The sequence below is a fragment of the Quercus robur genome, chromosome 2 (genome assembly GCF_932294415.1).
Source record: "Quercus robur chromosome 2, dhQueRobu3.1, whole genome shotgun sequence".
Lineage (NCBI taxonomy): Eukaryota > Viridiplantae > Streptophyta > Magnoliopsida > Fagales > Fagaceae > Quercus > Quercus robur.
This window is the reverse complement of record NC_065535.1, coordinates 53,806,804-53,823,676: the sequence shown is the minus strand read 5'-3', so window position 1 is coordinate 53,823,676 and position 16,873 is coordinate 53,806,804. Positions and strand designations below refer to the sequence as shown.

The 16,873-nt window shown below is 36.5% G+C and overlaps 1 long non-coding RNA gene across 1 annotated transcript in view; it reads left to right on the top strand.

Moving 5' to 3' along the window:
- The first annotated feature begins 8,822 nt into the window (after nucleotides 1-8,822).
- The window catches only part of LOC126714013 (uncharacterized), a 45,725-nt gene continuing 37,674 nt past the window's right edge, over nucleotides 8,823-16,873 (top strand). Inside the window, exon 1 of the long non-coding RNA XR_007651518.1 lies at nucleotides 8,823-8,975. This is a non-coding gene — a long non-coding RNA (uncharacterized LOC126714013). The remainder of the gene's footprint in view (nucleotides 8,976-16,873) is intronic.

Sequence of the window (16,873 nt, the reverse complement as noted above, 5' to 3'; positions counted from 1 at the left end):
ACAAGAAGTTCATTCATATCAGTACTTCTTATTTGTGCATGATTGCCATCCAATTCCATATTAGCCGTTGTCCAATTCATTAGGGCCTAGTTCTTTGACCCACTCTCTACAAATTCATTATTTTGGGCTTTTTAGGCCTAAGTCCATTCATCCTGGACTGAGCCACAAATCTGGTCCTTACAATTGGCGTCGTCTGTGGGAAGAACTTGTGTAATAGTGAGTGCAACGCTTAACTACAGTAGGATCAGGTCCACACTAGGCAGAGTCTTTGGGATCCCAGCGTGGCGATCCTTTTGTCAACCTTGAGCAAAGAGGTGACCATGAGGGAAGCGTGCATACTACACATACTGATAGGAGTTAACCTCGATTACATCGGGAGGATTGCTAAATTGGGCACAGTTCTAGGGGCTTTTGACATCAAGTACATGTCTCGCACTGCTGTCAAGGGCCTGGTCCTCACGGACCTGGTGGCCGAGTTCGCTGAACCCCCATTAGAAGAAGTTACAGCGACACAGAACATGGATAGAAAATTAGTTGGCATAATCTCCTTGCCTGAACCTTTATTCTAGAAGGTATATGTTGATGGTGCAGCAAATCAAAGGGGCTCCAGAGTGGGGCTAGTTCTGGTTTCTCCTGAACAAATCACCATTGAAAAGTCACTAAGACTGGGCTTCTCGACTACAAATAATGAGGCTGAATATGAAGTTTTACTGGAAGGAATGTCCATGGTTCAAAGAATGGGGGGAAAGGCAGTAAAGATGTTCTCGGACTTAAGACTAGTTGTTGACCAAGTGAAGGGCGAGCTAGAACCAAGACATGAGAGAATACAAGGGTACTTAAGTCAAGTTAGGCATTTGCAATCAGGATTTGAATCATTCAGCCCACTACATGTCCCTAGAAGTGGAAACACACATGCTGATTCCCTAGCCACGCTTGCAACCTCTTTGGCACAGAGCTTACCTCGAGTTATCCTTATAGAAGATTTGTGCAAACCCACGGAGGTAAAGGGAAAGGTGGTCCCTGTTCACCAAGTCAGAGTAGGGCTTAGCTGGATGGATCCCATAGTACTATTCCTGAGAGAGGACATCTTGCCGGAGGATAAATTAGAAGCTGATAAAGTATGGAGAAAGGCGCCTCGTTTCTGGCTATCCAAGGACCAAAAATTGTACAAGCGCTCTTTTTCTGGGCCATATGTACTCTACATTCACCCTGAGGCATCAGAGCTACTCCTTGAGGAGTTACATGAAGGGATTTGTGGAAGCCATACAGAAGGGAGATTTTGTCTCACAGAGCCATCACTCAAGGTTATTGGTGGCTAAATATGTAGAAAGACGCGCGAGAATATGTGAAGAAGTGTGATCAATGCCAAAGATTTGCACCAAATATACATCAACCAAGAGGAGTCCTTAACCTCCTATCCAGCCCCTGGCCATTTGCTCAATGGGGTTTAGATATCGTTGGCTCTTTCCCCAAGGCAGCAGGGAACAAGAGGTATTTGTTGGTCGGCACAAACTACTTTACTAAGTGGGTGTAGTAGTGGTACACTCATCCTTAGGCCAAAGGCTTATAAGGTATGAGTGGGAAGCATCTCTCCCCGATGTGGAATTGAGCAAAACCATGAGGATTAAGGCACAACGCCATTTCCAAAGAGGACAATTCCTTCTTGGGGTCAGAGATTCGTCCCTCCCACAGCGTGTTCCAACCCATCAGACAGACGAAAAAAGAGAATCCAAAAGGAATCAAAAAAAAAAAAAAGAAGTGAAACTGAAAACCTCTGTTCGTTCTTTGCAACAGTGAAAACTGAAAATCTTTGTTCATCCTCTGCAACAACAAGCGATTTAGAAGCTATCCCGTCCCTTCTCTTCAACAACAGACAATTCAAAAGGTAGGCATTTTTTCCCCATCTTTTTTTTTAGTTTTCTATTCAATTACCGTTTCTAGGGTTTTTTTTAAAAAAAGGGTTTAGTAGAAGGTAGGCATTTTTTTTCCCCATTCAATTAGCGTTTCAAACAGATAGATAGATAAGAAATATTTTGTTAAATACTGTTTTGCCACACTACTTAATCAAGGTTTAAGGTTTGCCTACCTTTTTCCCTAATTTTTTATTTTATTTTATTTTTTTATTTTTTACAATTTCTTGAGTTCTGTTTTGTTCGATTGTTGTATTGATTAAATTTAGTTTTTGTTTGGTAGATTTTTGTTTTGGTTTGTACTTTTTTTGGTTTCCCCCTAAAATTTGAATTAATTTATGCTTTGTATAGATCTATGTTTTGTTAAATCGTTCTCAAAAGAAAAAGGAAAAAAAAAAAAACATTGAATTGTTAATTACCTTCCAAATGGAAACAACCCTTGATTTTAATAGTCATATTTGTAACATGGATGGTTTAAAATCTGAATGTTTGGAGAATACAATCGCCTTTGTTGTTTTCCTTTTTGATATTTAATTTCATTATTATTTCTCTATTGATATATGTCTCTATTGATATATATTTTTATCCTTTTTTTTTGCTTTAATTTTTTTAACCCAAAAGCCTATTTAAAATTCAGCCAGCGGTAAATTACATTGTTTGGTAACGCTACAATTAAAAGACCCATCTAAAAATCTGTCACCTTCACAATTAAATAAGTTATATTCTTTCATAATCTTAACCCTGTTTGATGGTTAAAACAAAAAAATAACTGGTTAAAACCCCTTAAAAACTTGCCACGTTTACAATTAAAATTCCAAAAGTTCCTATCAAAAAAAAAAAAAAAAAAAAAAATCCAAAAGTTACAGTTTTTCGCTAGAACACATAAAAAGTAAAAACTGAAACCTAAAACTGAAAGCATCCTTATTTTTCTCTCTCTCCCAAAACAAAGAGGGGGAAAAAAAAAAACTCTCCCTCTCTCTTAGAGATAGGAGTGGCAAAATAAGCCCAAACCCATTTGCCCACCCAAACCCACCCACTCTATTTGAACCCAAACCCACCCAATTATTAATTGGGTTAAATGGGCATTAACCCAATTAGACCCAGTGATTATTGGTTTTAAGTTAAAATCCATTGAAACCCATTTAACCCAAAAACAATATACCCAAATTCAACCAAGCCCTTCCAAAAAAAAAAAAATCCCAGACATTTCAGTGTTTTCATTTTCCTTCATTTTCTTGGCCTCCAAATACTTCTCTCTCTCCTCTCGCTTTCTCTCTCTCTTTCTCTCTCTAGCTCTCACAGAGAACAATGAGGCACAACAAACACATTTCTCTATAGCAATCTGATCTACATTTAGCAAACCAAGAGCACGAAAATTCCAACCTGCAAGTTTCACTGACGTGTGGATCGATGTCGCCCAAGGCTTTGATCTGGATCTTAAGCCCTTCTTCATAGCAAGCAATTGAGGATCCACCAGTCCAAGCATCGAAAACGTGTCGCCAAGTTGCATGTGACCGAAAAACACCACGAGTGCATGATCGATGCTTCTGCAACTTCAAGTCTCCAAGGAATTTTCATGTTGCTGTTAAACCTACCTCCACTGCCAAAACCGCTGTCGTTTAGACCTTCGAATCCGCCGAGCTTTTCTTTAAGGAGACTTTCCCACTCAAGTAAACTGAAATAGTTTGATTTTGATTTTGATTTTTTTTTTTGTTGATTTTGTTTATTTTCTGTTTGGTTCCCGAGAAAGTGTGAGGAGCATGACACTTGAAGAAAGTGAAATAATTCAAATTAGATCAAATGACAATAATTGTACAAGAAAAATTAATTTTTTTTTCCAGATTTTGTTTTTTGTTCTTTCTTCCCTCAGTTTTCTCAACAATCAAACAGATTTTTAAAAGTTATTTGAAGCACTAAAAATATATTTTTTTTTAACTTATTAGAATTAAAAAAAAAAAAAAAAATCACTTAGATCATATGAAAGTGAAAGTAGTTGTAGATGAGCTTAATTGACTAGATTTTCTACAAGTAACATGAAAAAAAAAAAATGATCAAAGAGATTGGAATTTTCTCGGGAAAGTTAGAGAGGGAAAAGGGAATCAAAGAAAGTGTTGGGATTTTCATTTTAATGACATTTTGGTAATTTTGATAATTGGGTAATTGGGTGAGTTGGGATTTACCCATAATAATTGGGTTGGGTTGGGTTGGATCTGGGTTAGAAGCAATTAGTTAAATAAGTTTTAATGGATAAATGGTTTTATATACCTAACCCAATTATGCCTACCCCAAATCCACCCAAACCCACCCATTTGACACCCTTGCTCAAAGAACAATGGCAAGCAGCATCGTCGAAGAAGAGGAAGTAGCGGCAGAAGTAGAAGCGGTGCAAGCAGTGTACGAAGAGGATTGCGTGGTTCTCCAATCCTACCCTCCCCACCTCCTCCTCCTCCTCAAGCCTCGCACCGTTGACGTCACCTCCTAACAGGTCTCTCTCTCTACTATTTTTTATATCTGTTTGGTTGCCCAGAAAACGATGGAAAGTAAAACCAAAACCTAGAAAAGATAAAAGAAAAACCTTCAAAACTGAATCAAAAGACCACACCTTTTGCTTTACCCAAATAAGTTGTGCTAATTTCTTCCCTTTGCAATCACACCGCTTAAAAAATAAAACACCTACGTTAAAATTTCTTTCAATATCTTTCACTTTACTTTGTGATTAAGGAAAACAAAAACTTCGATTGATGTATATCCATAGTTTTCAAACTTTTACAATTACAGTTGGGTTTGGTTCTAGAAATTAGGGTTAAGGAATTTGAAATTTTGATATGTGAATATTTTTTTAGATATTTTCAGTAATGGGTTTGTTTAAATTCGACCCTTTTGGATTTAAAACATTCAATTTCTTTCTCTGCAGAGATGAAGTGGAATCTTTCTTCAATCTGGAGTCTCTAATTTCATCAAAGCAAAGGTACCAATTTCTTTTCCTAATATTCTCCTAATTTTTCCTCTCTATTTGTTGAAATCAGGGAAAACCTCATCAAAATGAAATCTTTCTAATCCTTTAAACTTAATCATTTCACTTTAATTTAGAAGTTTTGTTTTCTCTCTTACATGTTCCCTTATTTGTAAGGGGGATTGAAATTGTGGGGTTTTGAAATCTGAAAATATTTTGTTATTTTGTTTATACATTGTAGATTTTAGACTATATTTTTTTTTAAAAGATAATTTTAAGTCATGATTTTGTTATTTTTGATGTTGGGTTTTTCTAGGTTTTGCATGTTTTAAATTGTTAAATCTGAAAGTATATTGTTCTTTGTACAAAATTGATTACTTTGTATGTTATGGTAGAGAATAATTTTCTCAAAGATTTACTAATCAAAAAAAAAAAAAAAAAAAAAAAATCTCAGAGATTCCTAGGTGTTGGTTTTGGTGTGTACAATATTTGGTTTTTTGGGTTTTTCATGTTGTATGTCGTTCTTGAAAATTCATTGAGAATCTTTTTAGTACTAAGAAACAAAAGTGAAACAATAGTAAAAGGAATTGTAACCAGTTTTGAAGGTTATAAATTGTTCTGTTTAAATTACATTTGTTAGTTTACTTTGCTAATTTGTGAATTGTGGCGATAAGTAGAGAATTGCAACCAGTTATGATATTTAAATACCATGAAATTTCAGCAAGTTGAGATGATTAGTAGAGAATCTGTCATGCAGTCACATGAGAAAATTCAATAATTCAAGGCTTTATACAGTACTTAACTCAATTGAGATGATTTCTTTTCAATTTGCGAATGATGGAAGTATTTGTTTTGCCTAATTCATAGTGTAATGTACCAAGTTTCTTCAGTCAGTTTTCTTAATCCTCTTATACTTTTAAGGTTAATTTTGGAAGAGAATTATGGGTGGAAAAAGCTTATATAAATAAAGGGGTTCACACATTGAAGAAGCCACAATATTGGTTTATGTTTTTAGTAAAGTATGGTATTTGGTCTTGCTACATTTTGAAAGTACTACAATTTAACAGTGGGCATGATATTCTGTTTTTGTTTCAGACTTTCAGTTGTGTTATATTGATCCTGGAGTTTCCAATGGGGAGGAGATGAAACCACCGAAGAGAATATATAGTGCACAATTATAAAGTATTGTATTCTCTGTTAGTGCTTCTTTTAGGTGCTATTTATCTTTTTCATTATGTTATTTATCTCATTTGATCCCTTTTCTATTGTACTGTATGAAAAAAAAAAAAATTTCAAGGTTATTACTTGAACACCAAATGAAAAAAATTACAGCTGTATGTTTGTTTTGTAATTTTTTTAGCAAGTCAATGTGTTGAAGTTTTGTGATAGTTAATCTGCAAGATTAGCAATCTCACAATCCAATTACGTAATTCTCAACTTAAATTACAAAAGGTATCCATCCATGACTAGAGTAACCAACTAAAGCACAATTGCAATTTAATTCCGCTCACTAACGTAGAGTCACATTGAGTATCTCATTTAGAACCTATAGTTTATCATTATAGCATTACAAAAAATGTATAGACACACACTCTCTTAGAGAAAGAACATCATTGTCAGAAACATCAGAACATTTCTCCCTGCATTCTCTCAATTTTGCTTTTTTTTTTTTTTTTTTTTTTTCCAGGTCAAGAAAATCCTCTCAGCTCCAAATTTTTTTTTGCATATTAAACCCATTAGTCAAGAAAAGTGATGCTTATCTAAGTTCTGAAGAATAAATTCATTGAAATGGTTCATGGTCATCATGGATCGATTTTTTTGGAAAGTTTCATTCATAAATGAGAAGTTTCTAATGCATATTTATACAGTGCAATTGGTTAGGTAGATTAGGTAATGATAATCATGAATTAACTAAAAATTTCCATAATGATTATTATTGCTTAAAAGCTAATCCATATTTAATATACATTTCAGTTGATTTAAGGATCATCTAGATCTATTATTGCTTAAATTCTATGAAATTTTTGTGGTTTTAGATAGTGCAATTGTTATGGATGCTTGACTTTTATACCCAACTTTAATGGCTACATTATAGTGATTTTTAGTTATTTAAGTTGAATACCTATATTTATTCTAGCCAGAGACAAATGATTTATTATTTGGATAGGGAATAAAAGGATGATTCAAAGAGCTACAAAGATAGGATAGCAACAGATTGGTAATTGAATTAAAAATTGGCATGCATAATTATATTAGAAATGCGTTAGATTTAATAGATTTCTTGGTCAATTAGGAATCACACCAAAGCTCTAGATGGAATTAAATATGTGTGTGTTGAAGGCTAAAATTTCACATTCCATGAAAAGTAAAGAAGGCCCAATTCAAGCAGCAAGAAGAATCAACATTAAGGCCCTATTTATGTTCAGATTTCCAGCAAAAAGGTCATTAAAAAGTCTAGCAAAATTCAGTGAAAGAACTGGGCCGGGATACCTAGAGGCTGCCAGATGCCCGGGATCCTCAGGTAATGCAGGACAGCTATTGTAGGATTGAGACAACTCAAGAAAGGTACCACGAAATACAAGAAATGAAGAACAGAGATGTCCTTCTCAAGTACCCAGTGGTGTAGCAAAGAATCAGAAAGTATAAAGCAAACATTCATGAACAAAAGAGCTGTACCACAAGGAACCAAGAATGAGAAAATCATACGTAGAAGCAATTGGAAGAGAACTTTCAACCCAGCAGTAAAAGATTCCAACTATTTGGGAATAATGACAGCAAGGAAATACAACCGCAGCTGAGTCTGAAAAGTGAGAAATCTTGAAGGAAGAGAGATTGAAGGCTAGGATGCCCCGGAATGGAAAGTCAGCAAGTGACTTTTAGAGAAACAGTATTAAAAGATGAAAACCATGAGAAAAAAGGGAAGAGACCAGCTCCTAAGAAAATGACACAGCACGAGCTCTGAGGGGCAAAAGAGAGAAATCACTAGTACCTCAGAGCCCTAGAAAACACGCTATAAAAGGAAGAGAAAACCCATGTTGAAAGGGAGAGGATTTTCAGTAGGGAGAATATCATAACAGAGTCATTAGAACTCTGTAAAATTTAAGAAAAACAGAGGAATGTCTCCCGGTATCCCAGAAACAGCCACTATAGCACATACTTGGATTCAAAAGGATTCAAACTTTGCAAGTCTTAGAGGCTTGAATAGCCATCAAAGTCTGTAATTTTTGAGCTTATTTGAACCTTGTATCACGTCTTAGTGAGCACATTTGTAATCCACAATCAAGAAAAATAATGAAATATCTCATATTGATTTGAGAATTTCTAACAATTACTTTGCATATTTCTTTACTGCTTCTTGCTGCTCAATACATATATATTCTTGCTTGTAAAGCTGAGTCCCTGCCCAAGCAAAGCCACTCAAACTTGAGTTCCAAATCCCACAAGTCTTGTGCAAAAGCATAAGTCTGTGAGAATTGGGGCCAGGATCCTCGTGGCTGAATCATTCTTATGAAATTCATTTACATATATGTATATGTATTAATATATATATATATATATATCCTAATCTAAGAAACTAACAATTATTTGAAGATATGTGCATTGTATAATTGTTCTTGTGTAGGACCTATAGAGGTAAAAGGAAAGGACAAAACTTCATTGCATAACAAGCATGGAGAAAGATTGTATAGTGCACAGAACCAGAGATTCTGGGTTCTTACAGGCCTAATACGCCCCGGGGTCCCACGACAGTACGTTCCGGGATCCCACGACAGTACGCCCGGGGAGGAATCACATTTTTGCCTTGAGGAGATTTATGTGACTTGCGCACAACTTGGTTCGTAATCAGCCCCCATTTAGCTGCGGTGAACCAAGCCCAGTCCACCAAAACACAACTATTTGGCCCAGGATCCTTGGGCCTGTGTGCTAAAGAAAAAAGCACTCTCACAGTGTGTATGTGTGTTACATTTGTGTTTTAACATTTGATAGCAATACAATGCTTACAGCAGAGTTGTTTTTGCGTTTGAATCTTAAAGATATGTAACTATAAATATCTTTCTTAATAGTTCAATGATTGATGTCCAAATCAATTGAAAACAATTATAAAGAATTAGGTAGATGGTACAGAGTAAAGCACCTTGCAATCTGCATTGCTCTAAACCAGGAAAGGGATTTCAATTGGATTAATATGCATGTTGTAGGAAGTGCAAGGATACAAAGAGGAAAGCTTTAGACAAATAGCTCAAACTCAACAACAAAAGTAAGATGGAATCCAAAATTTCTCACTAATGTTTTCTTTTAGAATATATGGAATTATTATGTTGTACATTGAGGACATTTTTATTGAATTATGGAGTAACTATTCAATTTATTTGTTTTTATTTTCTGCAAAAAAAAAAAAAAAAAAATTGTCTAACAATATATGGAGTTATGGTATTTTTTGTGGTGTTAAAGTGATAGAATGACTTTGTATATATGAAAGTAGAGACTTCATCTTTACATAGTCTAAAATTTTGCCAGTTGGTGCATTCCTTGCAATATTCTTTTGTTTTTAATTAATTTTTTAAAGTTTCTGTGAGACTACTTAATACTGTAGTTTGATGTAATTCATAGATTACTACTATAGGATTTTAATTTCATGATATTGAGTGCATGTGTGATGAAGAAAGATGATTTTTTTTTTGGGGTCTATCTCAAATTTTGTTGACAGAACAAGAAATTTCAAGATTAGATTTCATAGTTTTCTTTCTTGCAAGTTTTTTTTTTTTTTTTTGGGTGCTATCTAACTATAAAATGTTTAAATTTTCACCTACAATTTGTCTTTTGTAATAAATAAAAGTGTCCTGCACATTGTGTGGGCTATAAGCTAGTATATATAAAAGTAGAGACCTCATGTTGGAGTGCATGAGGTTGTACCAAGTGGCGTATATGTTGATATATTTTAGAATCGAAGCACCAAAAATGCCCAGTCTTGCAATTCTAAAAAAATTTGTATTTGTGATATATTTTACCTTTTGTTCTCTCTCTCTCTCTTAGAGCTCATATCACCAGTCACTCCTCTCTCTCTCTCTCTCTCTCTCTCTCTCTATCTCTCTCTCTCTCTCTCTCTCATAGAGCTCATCTCGCTAGTCACCATATGCTCTCTCTTTCTCTCCCATGCCTCTGCTGATGACCCTTTCTTTCCCCATGCCGCTCAACCCAGCACTCTAGCCACAGTCCCTCTACCCATTTTCTCATCACCCCCCCTCTCATGGTGTCACATGGTCAATTTTTCACTCAAATTTTCTGCCTGTGATGGCTCTAAGTCCCTGACTTAGTCTCAGCCAACACCACACGCATACTGTAGTAACATTTAGAATAGATTATCTAGGAACGTTCAAACACACAGCACACACAATATTTACAAGGAACCCACCCCCAACCTTTATTACTAAACCTTAAGTATGTGAGAGTGCTTTTTTTCTTTAGCACACAGGCCCAAGGATCCTGGGCCAAATAGTTGTAGTTTGGTGGACTGGGTTTGGTTCACCGCACCTAAATGAGGGCTGATTATGAACCAAGTTGTGCGTAAGTCACATAAATCTCCTCAAGGCAAAAATGCGATTCCTCCTAAGCAATAAAATACCATTATAAGTGTTTTAGTATCATAAAATGACCCTTTACTCTTACAAAATAAGTAAAATAGATATTGAAATAGAATATTTAAGGCTTATCTTTTATCGTATAAACATTTTAAAGAATTCCTTCACTTGGTACCCCGGGCGTACTGTCGTGGGATCCCAGGGCGTACTGTCGTGGGATCCCGGGGCGTATTAGGCCTGTAAGAACCCAGAATCTCTAGTTCTCTGCACTATACAATCTTTTTCCATGCTTGTTATGCAATGGAGTTTGTCTTTTCCTTTTACCTCTATAGGTCCTACACAAGAATAACTATACAATGCACATATCTTCAAATAATTGTTAGTTTCTTAGATTAGGATATATATATATATATATATATATTAATACATATACATATATGTAAATGAATTTCATGAGAATGATTCAGCCACAAGGATCCTGGCCCCAATTCTCACAGACTTAGTGCTTTTGCACAAGACTTGTGGGATTTGGAACTCAAGTCCGAGTGGCTTTGCTTGGGCAAAGGACGCAGCTTTACAAGCAAGAATATATGTATTGAGCAGCAAGAAGCAGTAAAGGAAGATAATATAATAAAGAAATATGCAAAGTAATTGTTAGAAATCCTCAAATCAATATGAGATATTTCATTATTTTTCTTAATTGTGGATTACAAACGTGCTCACTAAGACGTGATACAAGGTTCAAATAAGCTCAAAAATTACAGACTTCGATGACTATCCAAGCCTCTAAGACTTGCAAAGTTTGAATCATTTTGAATCAAAGTATGTGCTATTGTGGCTGTTTCTGGGATACCGAGAGACGTTCCTCTGTTTTTCTTAAATTTTACAGAGTTCTAATAGCTCTGTTATGATATTCTTCCTACTGAAAATCCCCCCTCTTCTTCAACATGGGTTTTCTCTTCCTTTTATAGTGTGTTTTCTAGGGCTCCATGGTACTAGTGATTTCTCTCTTTTGCCCCTCAGAGCTCGTTCTGTGACAGTTGTTTAGGGGCTGGTCTCTTCCCTTTTTTCTCATGGTTTTCATCTTTTAGTGCTGTTTCTCTAAAAGTCGCTTGCTGACTTTCCATTCCGGGGCGTCCTTGGGCAACTAGCCTTCAATCTCTCTTCCTTCAAGGTTTCTCACTTTTCAGACTCAGCTGTCGGTTGTATTTCCTTGCTGTCATTATTCCTAAATAGTTGGAATCTTTTACTACTGGGTTGAAAGTTCCCTTCCAGTCACTTCTACTTATGATTTTCTCATTCTTGGTTCCTTGTGATACAGCTCCTTTGCTCATGAATGTTTACTTTATACTTTCTGATTCTTTGTTGCACCACTGGATACTTGAGAAGGACATTTCTGTTCTTCATTTCTTGTATTTCGTGGTACCTCTCTTGAGCTGTCTCAATCCCACATTAGCTGTGCTGCATTACCTGAGGATCCCGAGCCTTTGGCAGCCTCTGGGTATCCCGGCCCAGTTCTTTGACTGGATTTTGCTGGATTTTTTAATGGCCTTTTTGCTAGAAATCTGAACTTAAATAGGGCTTTAATGTTGATTCTTCTTGCTGCTTGAATTTGGCCTTCTTTACTTTTCATAGAATGGGCTTTCTTGTGAAATTTTGGCCTTTAACATTAGTCCCCCGAGCTCGTGGGTTACCTGTAGCCCACGCGCGAGAAAATAAATTGTTTTTGGACACTTTCCTAGTTTGTAGAACCAATGTGTAGATCAAATAATTCTTGAGGGAAACTCCAAAGGAATTGCTACACTTCCATCATGGGATGAACTAACATGTTGCGAAAGATTAGAATTCACCTTCATATTAGTATTAGGTTGTAGATTGGTATTCAATAAATCAACTTTGTCAAACTAATAATAATATATGCAGATATATATGTATAACCAAATTATATTGGTATCGCATTTAATGCTAAAAGTATATTTTTAGCACTAACCTTTTTTTTTTTTTTTGCTAGCAATTCTAGGATATGCTTTTTTGAAAGTAGCATACAAAAATCGTGTTGAATGCATATTAAATCTTAATATAAGATAGCATAGCTTTGTCAACAAGATTTTGTTTGTTTTACAAAATAAGTTGAATGAGGGGAGCCCCCATGAACTTTGCCAAAGATATTCTATGCATTGCAGTACATGCTTGCTATGGCTAAGGTGAATAACACCAAGATGTTTGCCCTATGAGATTTTTAGTCCATGAATAGTGACTTACCAATGGGACCATGATATCATAAATCATTGAATCATAAAAACATACTGATTTAGAGTCTAATCAAGGTTAGCTATTCTTCTCAAAATGTATTAGAAGATAGAAACTTCCCTGAGGACATGACTTAGAAGGCTTAGGAACATCTCCACACCTTGCTTTAGCTAAAGACCTTGCTCTTCTGGTGGATGCTCTTGATCTTTGCCTCACTCTTTTTCCAAATTGTGAGAGATTGTATAATATTTCAGATTGCAGCAAATTATTCACATACCATGCCACCAATTATATTGTTGTTTGAATTGTTATATTCCATATAGTTCATAAGCCAAAGAAAATAACAGTGGCTGAACTTATGTACAGTAAAGTTTGCACTAGACTTCTTAATTTTCATCAAGTGAAAGATATATCTAAGGAAAATTTTTAATCTTGTCTTAGCCTCTAGTGTATGCACTGGAAAAGCAAATTGCCAAATAAGATATCGCAATAAAAATTACTTCATATATATGAAACCATGTGAGGATTTCAACCACACAAGAAGTCCAAATTTGATTTTTGATAATTGGTCAAGTAAGTAGACCAAAATTTTAGAATTTTCGTTTTAATCTATATGAATAAAATATTAGTGCATGGGTGATACCTCTTGCACAACATTTTGCAGTGTTTTGATATATTCAAATATGGTATTAATGAGTGGGCTTACCGAAAGGGTACCTTTCTTTTGTTGAGTCAAAGTACCTCCAAGCCTTTGGTGAGTTTGCACCTTGTAGGAGGAGGGAAATGTCGCTAGCTGGTTTGCAATGTCATTGACTAATCTCTTTGTATAGAGACTTGCAAAAGTATCCATGCTTGTGCGGCTTCGAGTGGTGTACTCTTAGAATTTTTTTTTTAAGTTACGCCTTCCTTGCTTCCTTAGGTTCCCTTGAACCAATTCCTTTCAAGGAGGTCAATCTTCTGCACTTTACACACCCACTTTTGGGTTTTCATACCCATTCGAGGCTCTTTCTCTTTGTACCCCTCGTTGGGCTTTGCTTACAATTCGCATCCTTTGCTAGGACGTGCTACGACTTGTACCTATTGCTGGTACGTGCTACAGTTTGTACCCAGTGCTAGTACGTGCTACAAGTTGTAGCCATGACTGGGATATGCTTACAATCTGCACTTTTACCTATTGCTGATATGTGCTATAGCTTGTACCCATAAACTTTTGCTTTTGACCATTTTCTTGGTCGTACTTGGAAACTTTTGCTCTTGGCCAATTTCTGGGCCATGTATTTAGAAAAATTGTTCTAGGCCAAGTCTTGGGCCAGGTACATGGAAAGTTTGCTCTTACCAAGTCCTAGGCCATGTCACTTGGAAAAATCTGTTTTGGTCAAGTCCTGAGCTAGGTACATGGAAAATTTTGCCTTTCCCAAGTCCTAGGCCATGCCATTTGGAAATTTTTTTTTTTTTTTTTATCAAGTCCTGGGCTAGGTACATGGAAAATTTGCCCTTTCCCAAGTCCTAGGCCATGCCACTTGGAAAATTTCTTTTTTTTTTGATCAAGTCCTGGGCTAGGTACATGGAAAATTTGCCCTTTCTCAAGTCCTAGGCCATGCCACTTGGAAAATTTCTGTTTTGATCAAGTCCTGGGCTAGGTACATGGAAAATTTTCCCTTTCCCAAGTCCTAGGCCATGCCACTTGTGAAATTTCTGTTTTGCTCAAGTCCTGGGCTAGGTACATGGAAAATTTGCCTTTTCCCAAGTCCTAGGCCATGCCACTTGGAAAATTTGTTCATGACCATTGAATTTTTCAATCTTCAGAAAAAGTTCCTTCGTAGCCCCTCATTTTCAAGTGGACTTACTGAACTGATTTCTTTTCTTTTCTTTAAAAGGTTGAGGATTTGTTTTCTTCTCCGAGGATCTTCTAAAATATCCTCTCTTAGCTATGAACAAATCCTTTATGGAAATAATCTTCTTTTATGAGTCATCTAAGGTTGCTCTCACTGGTGGACTGATGGTCAGGAGCTCCACCAAGATGATTATGTCATAGTGTTTTCTCCAAGTGGGGGATCTTCTTACGGGGATCCTGGAAGAGGATGGCTTCCTCTAGGCATGCTCGTTGAAGGCTATCTTCACAAACCTCATAGTCTGTTTCTTTACAAGGATCTCTACCGCTACTACTTTTTTAGAGATCTTCTCACTTAATAGGAATTTCTCTTCTTCGGGGAACTGGGTCAGTGAGTTTGTTACAGCTTAGCTCTTGATAGCTCTGGGGATCCTTCAGACCTATGTTGTATTGGGAAATTAATATTAACCACCGGGCTACTCTTCAAGATTGCAAGGGATGATTGAGGAGGGCTTTTATTGGATGAGAGCTTGTCACCAATACAATTTGGTGGGATGAAAAGTAATGATTCAGTTGTTGAGATGCATAACTGCCATACACGCCCTTTCTATGTTGGGATACCTCATTTCAGTGTCCTTCAATGCTTTGTATGCTTGAGATCAAGATCCCAGGTACAACAATAGTGATTTTTCCATGGACTAGTACCCATATGGTAGGTAAATGACTCATGATCTGTTGAAGTTTTATGAAAGACATTTGGTTTTTCAACTCCCCATATGAAAACATTCCCCTTTTTCAACAATTTGGATAGTCCACTAATGACCAAGGTTGGACTTGGTGTGAACTTCCTAATGTAAGAAACTCTTTCTAAGAAGCTCTTGAGTACCCTGATCGTGGTATGCCTCTTCATGGTTGATATTGTTGTTGCCTTAGTTGGATCTATGAGGAGATCGATGTTAGGCGAAGGAAATTTATCCTTTGGATGTGCCTTATTTAGTTTGAAGGAGTTCACACCAATAAATTTTCATATATTATTTTTTTTAATAGCTCCACCAATTGCTTTTTTTTTTTTGTATTGATAACTGTCTGCTGATTAGGATGTGCCCCAGGTTCCTTGAGTCAGCCCCCAAGTTCACCTCTTCTAGTTTTTCCTCTAGTAGGATTTATGCCATCCTTTCCATATCCGTAAGGTTCTCCAGGACCTTTATAAGCAGTATATTAACCTTCCTCCTTCTGTCTTTTTCTATCCAAGGGATCCCTCAAACCATGGGTATTGCTTCTTTCTTCTGGGATGGGAGCCCCCCGGGATCCTAGAGATGGGAGCCTCCCAAGATCCTAACAATGGGATATTCTCCAGTTGGAGCTGATTCACCATAAAGTATATTTTCCACAAAGTTTACTTTGTGCTGGATGAAAGGACTAAGATTGGCAGCGACTTTTGTGGGCTTCCCATTCAATCCCTCTTTCACATATTAGTGGTACATTGAGAGGATTAGGCAATAGTTGTGAAGTCATGGTTGGCCTTTAGAGCTAGTTGTAGGTGTCCTTCAGTGGTCTCTGTATCTCCTCCAAATCCTGTTATTTCCATAGATGAGCCCAATTATTGAGCTGTAAGAAATGATAGACGCACTGTATAGTTGTTAAACTTTCAATAATGTTGATTTTGCTGCTGACTTGTAATACAGTGTTTCTATTGATTTTCTTCAAAATATATTTAAGGTCCACTGCATAATAGGCTTTAGCCCCCAAGACATGAGGCGGTTGTTGAATCATGCTTGATCCACCTTCTCTTGATGCTATTATGGAACTTCTATCCATTTTCCGGATGCCTCCATTTTTTTTTTTACAACCATTTTACTTCGTTGGATTCGTGAAAATACTTCGCCTTTGCTGGAACCAATGATCTTTTAGGCTTTGTTGAAATTGAGGGTGTACTTAGCCTTGTTGGAATTAAGGATCTCCTCAGCTTTGTTGGGATCAAGGATCTCCCAAGCTTTACTTTCCTAGAGTCAAGGATTTCCTAGACTTTGCTGGAATTAAGGATGTACTCAGCCTTGCTGGAATAAAGGATCTCCTCAGCTTTGTTGGGATCAAAGATCTCCCAGGCTTTACTTTCCTGGAGTCAAGGATCTCCTAGACTTTGCTGGAATTAAGGATGTATTCAACCTTGCTGGAATAAAGGATCTCCTCAACTTTGTTGGGATCAAGGATCTCTTCAGCCTTGTTGGGATCAAGGATCTCTTCAGCTTTGATGGGATCAAGGATCTCTCAGGCTTTGCTTTTTTTGGAGTCAAGGATCTCCTAGACTTATGCTGGAATTAAGGATGTACTCAGCCTCGCTGGAATAAAG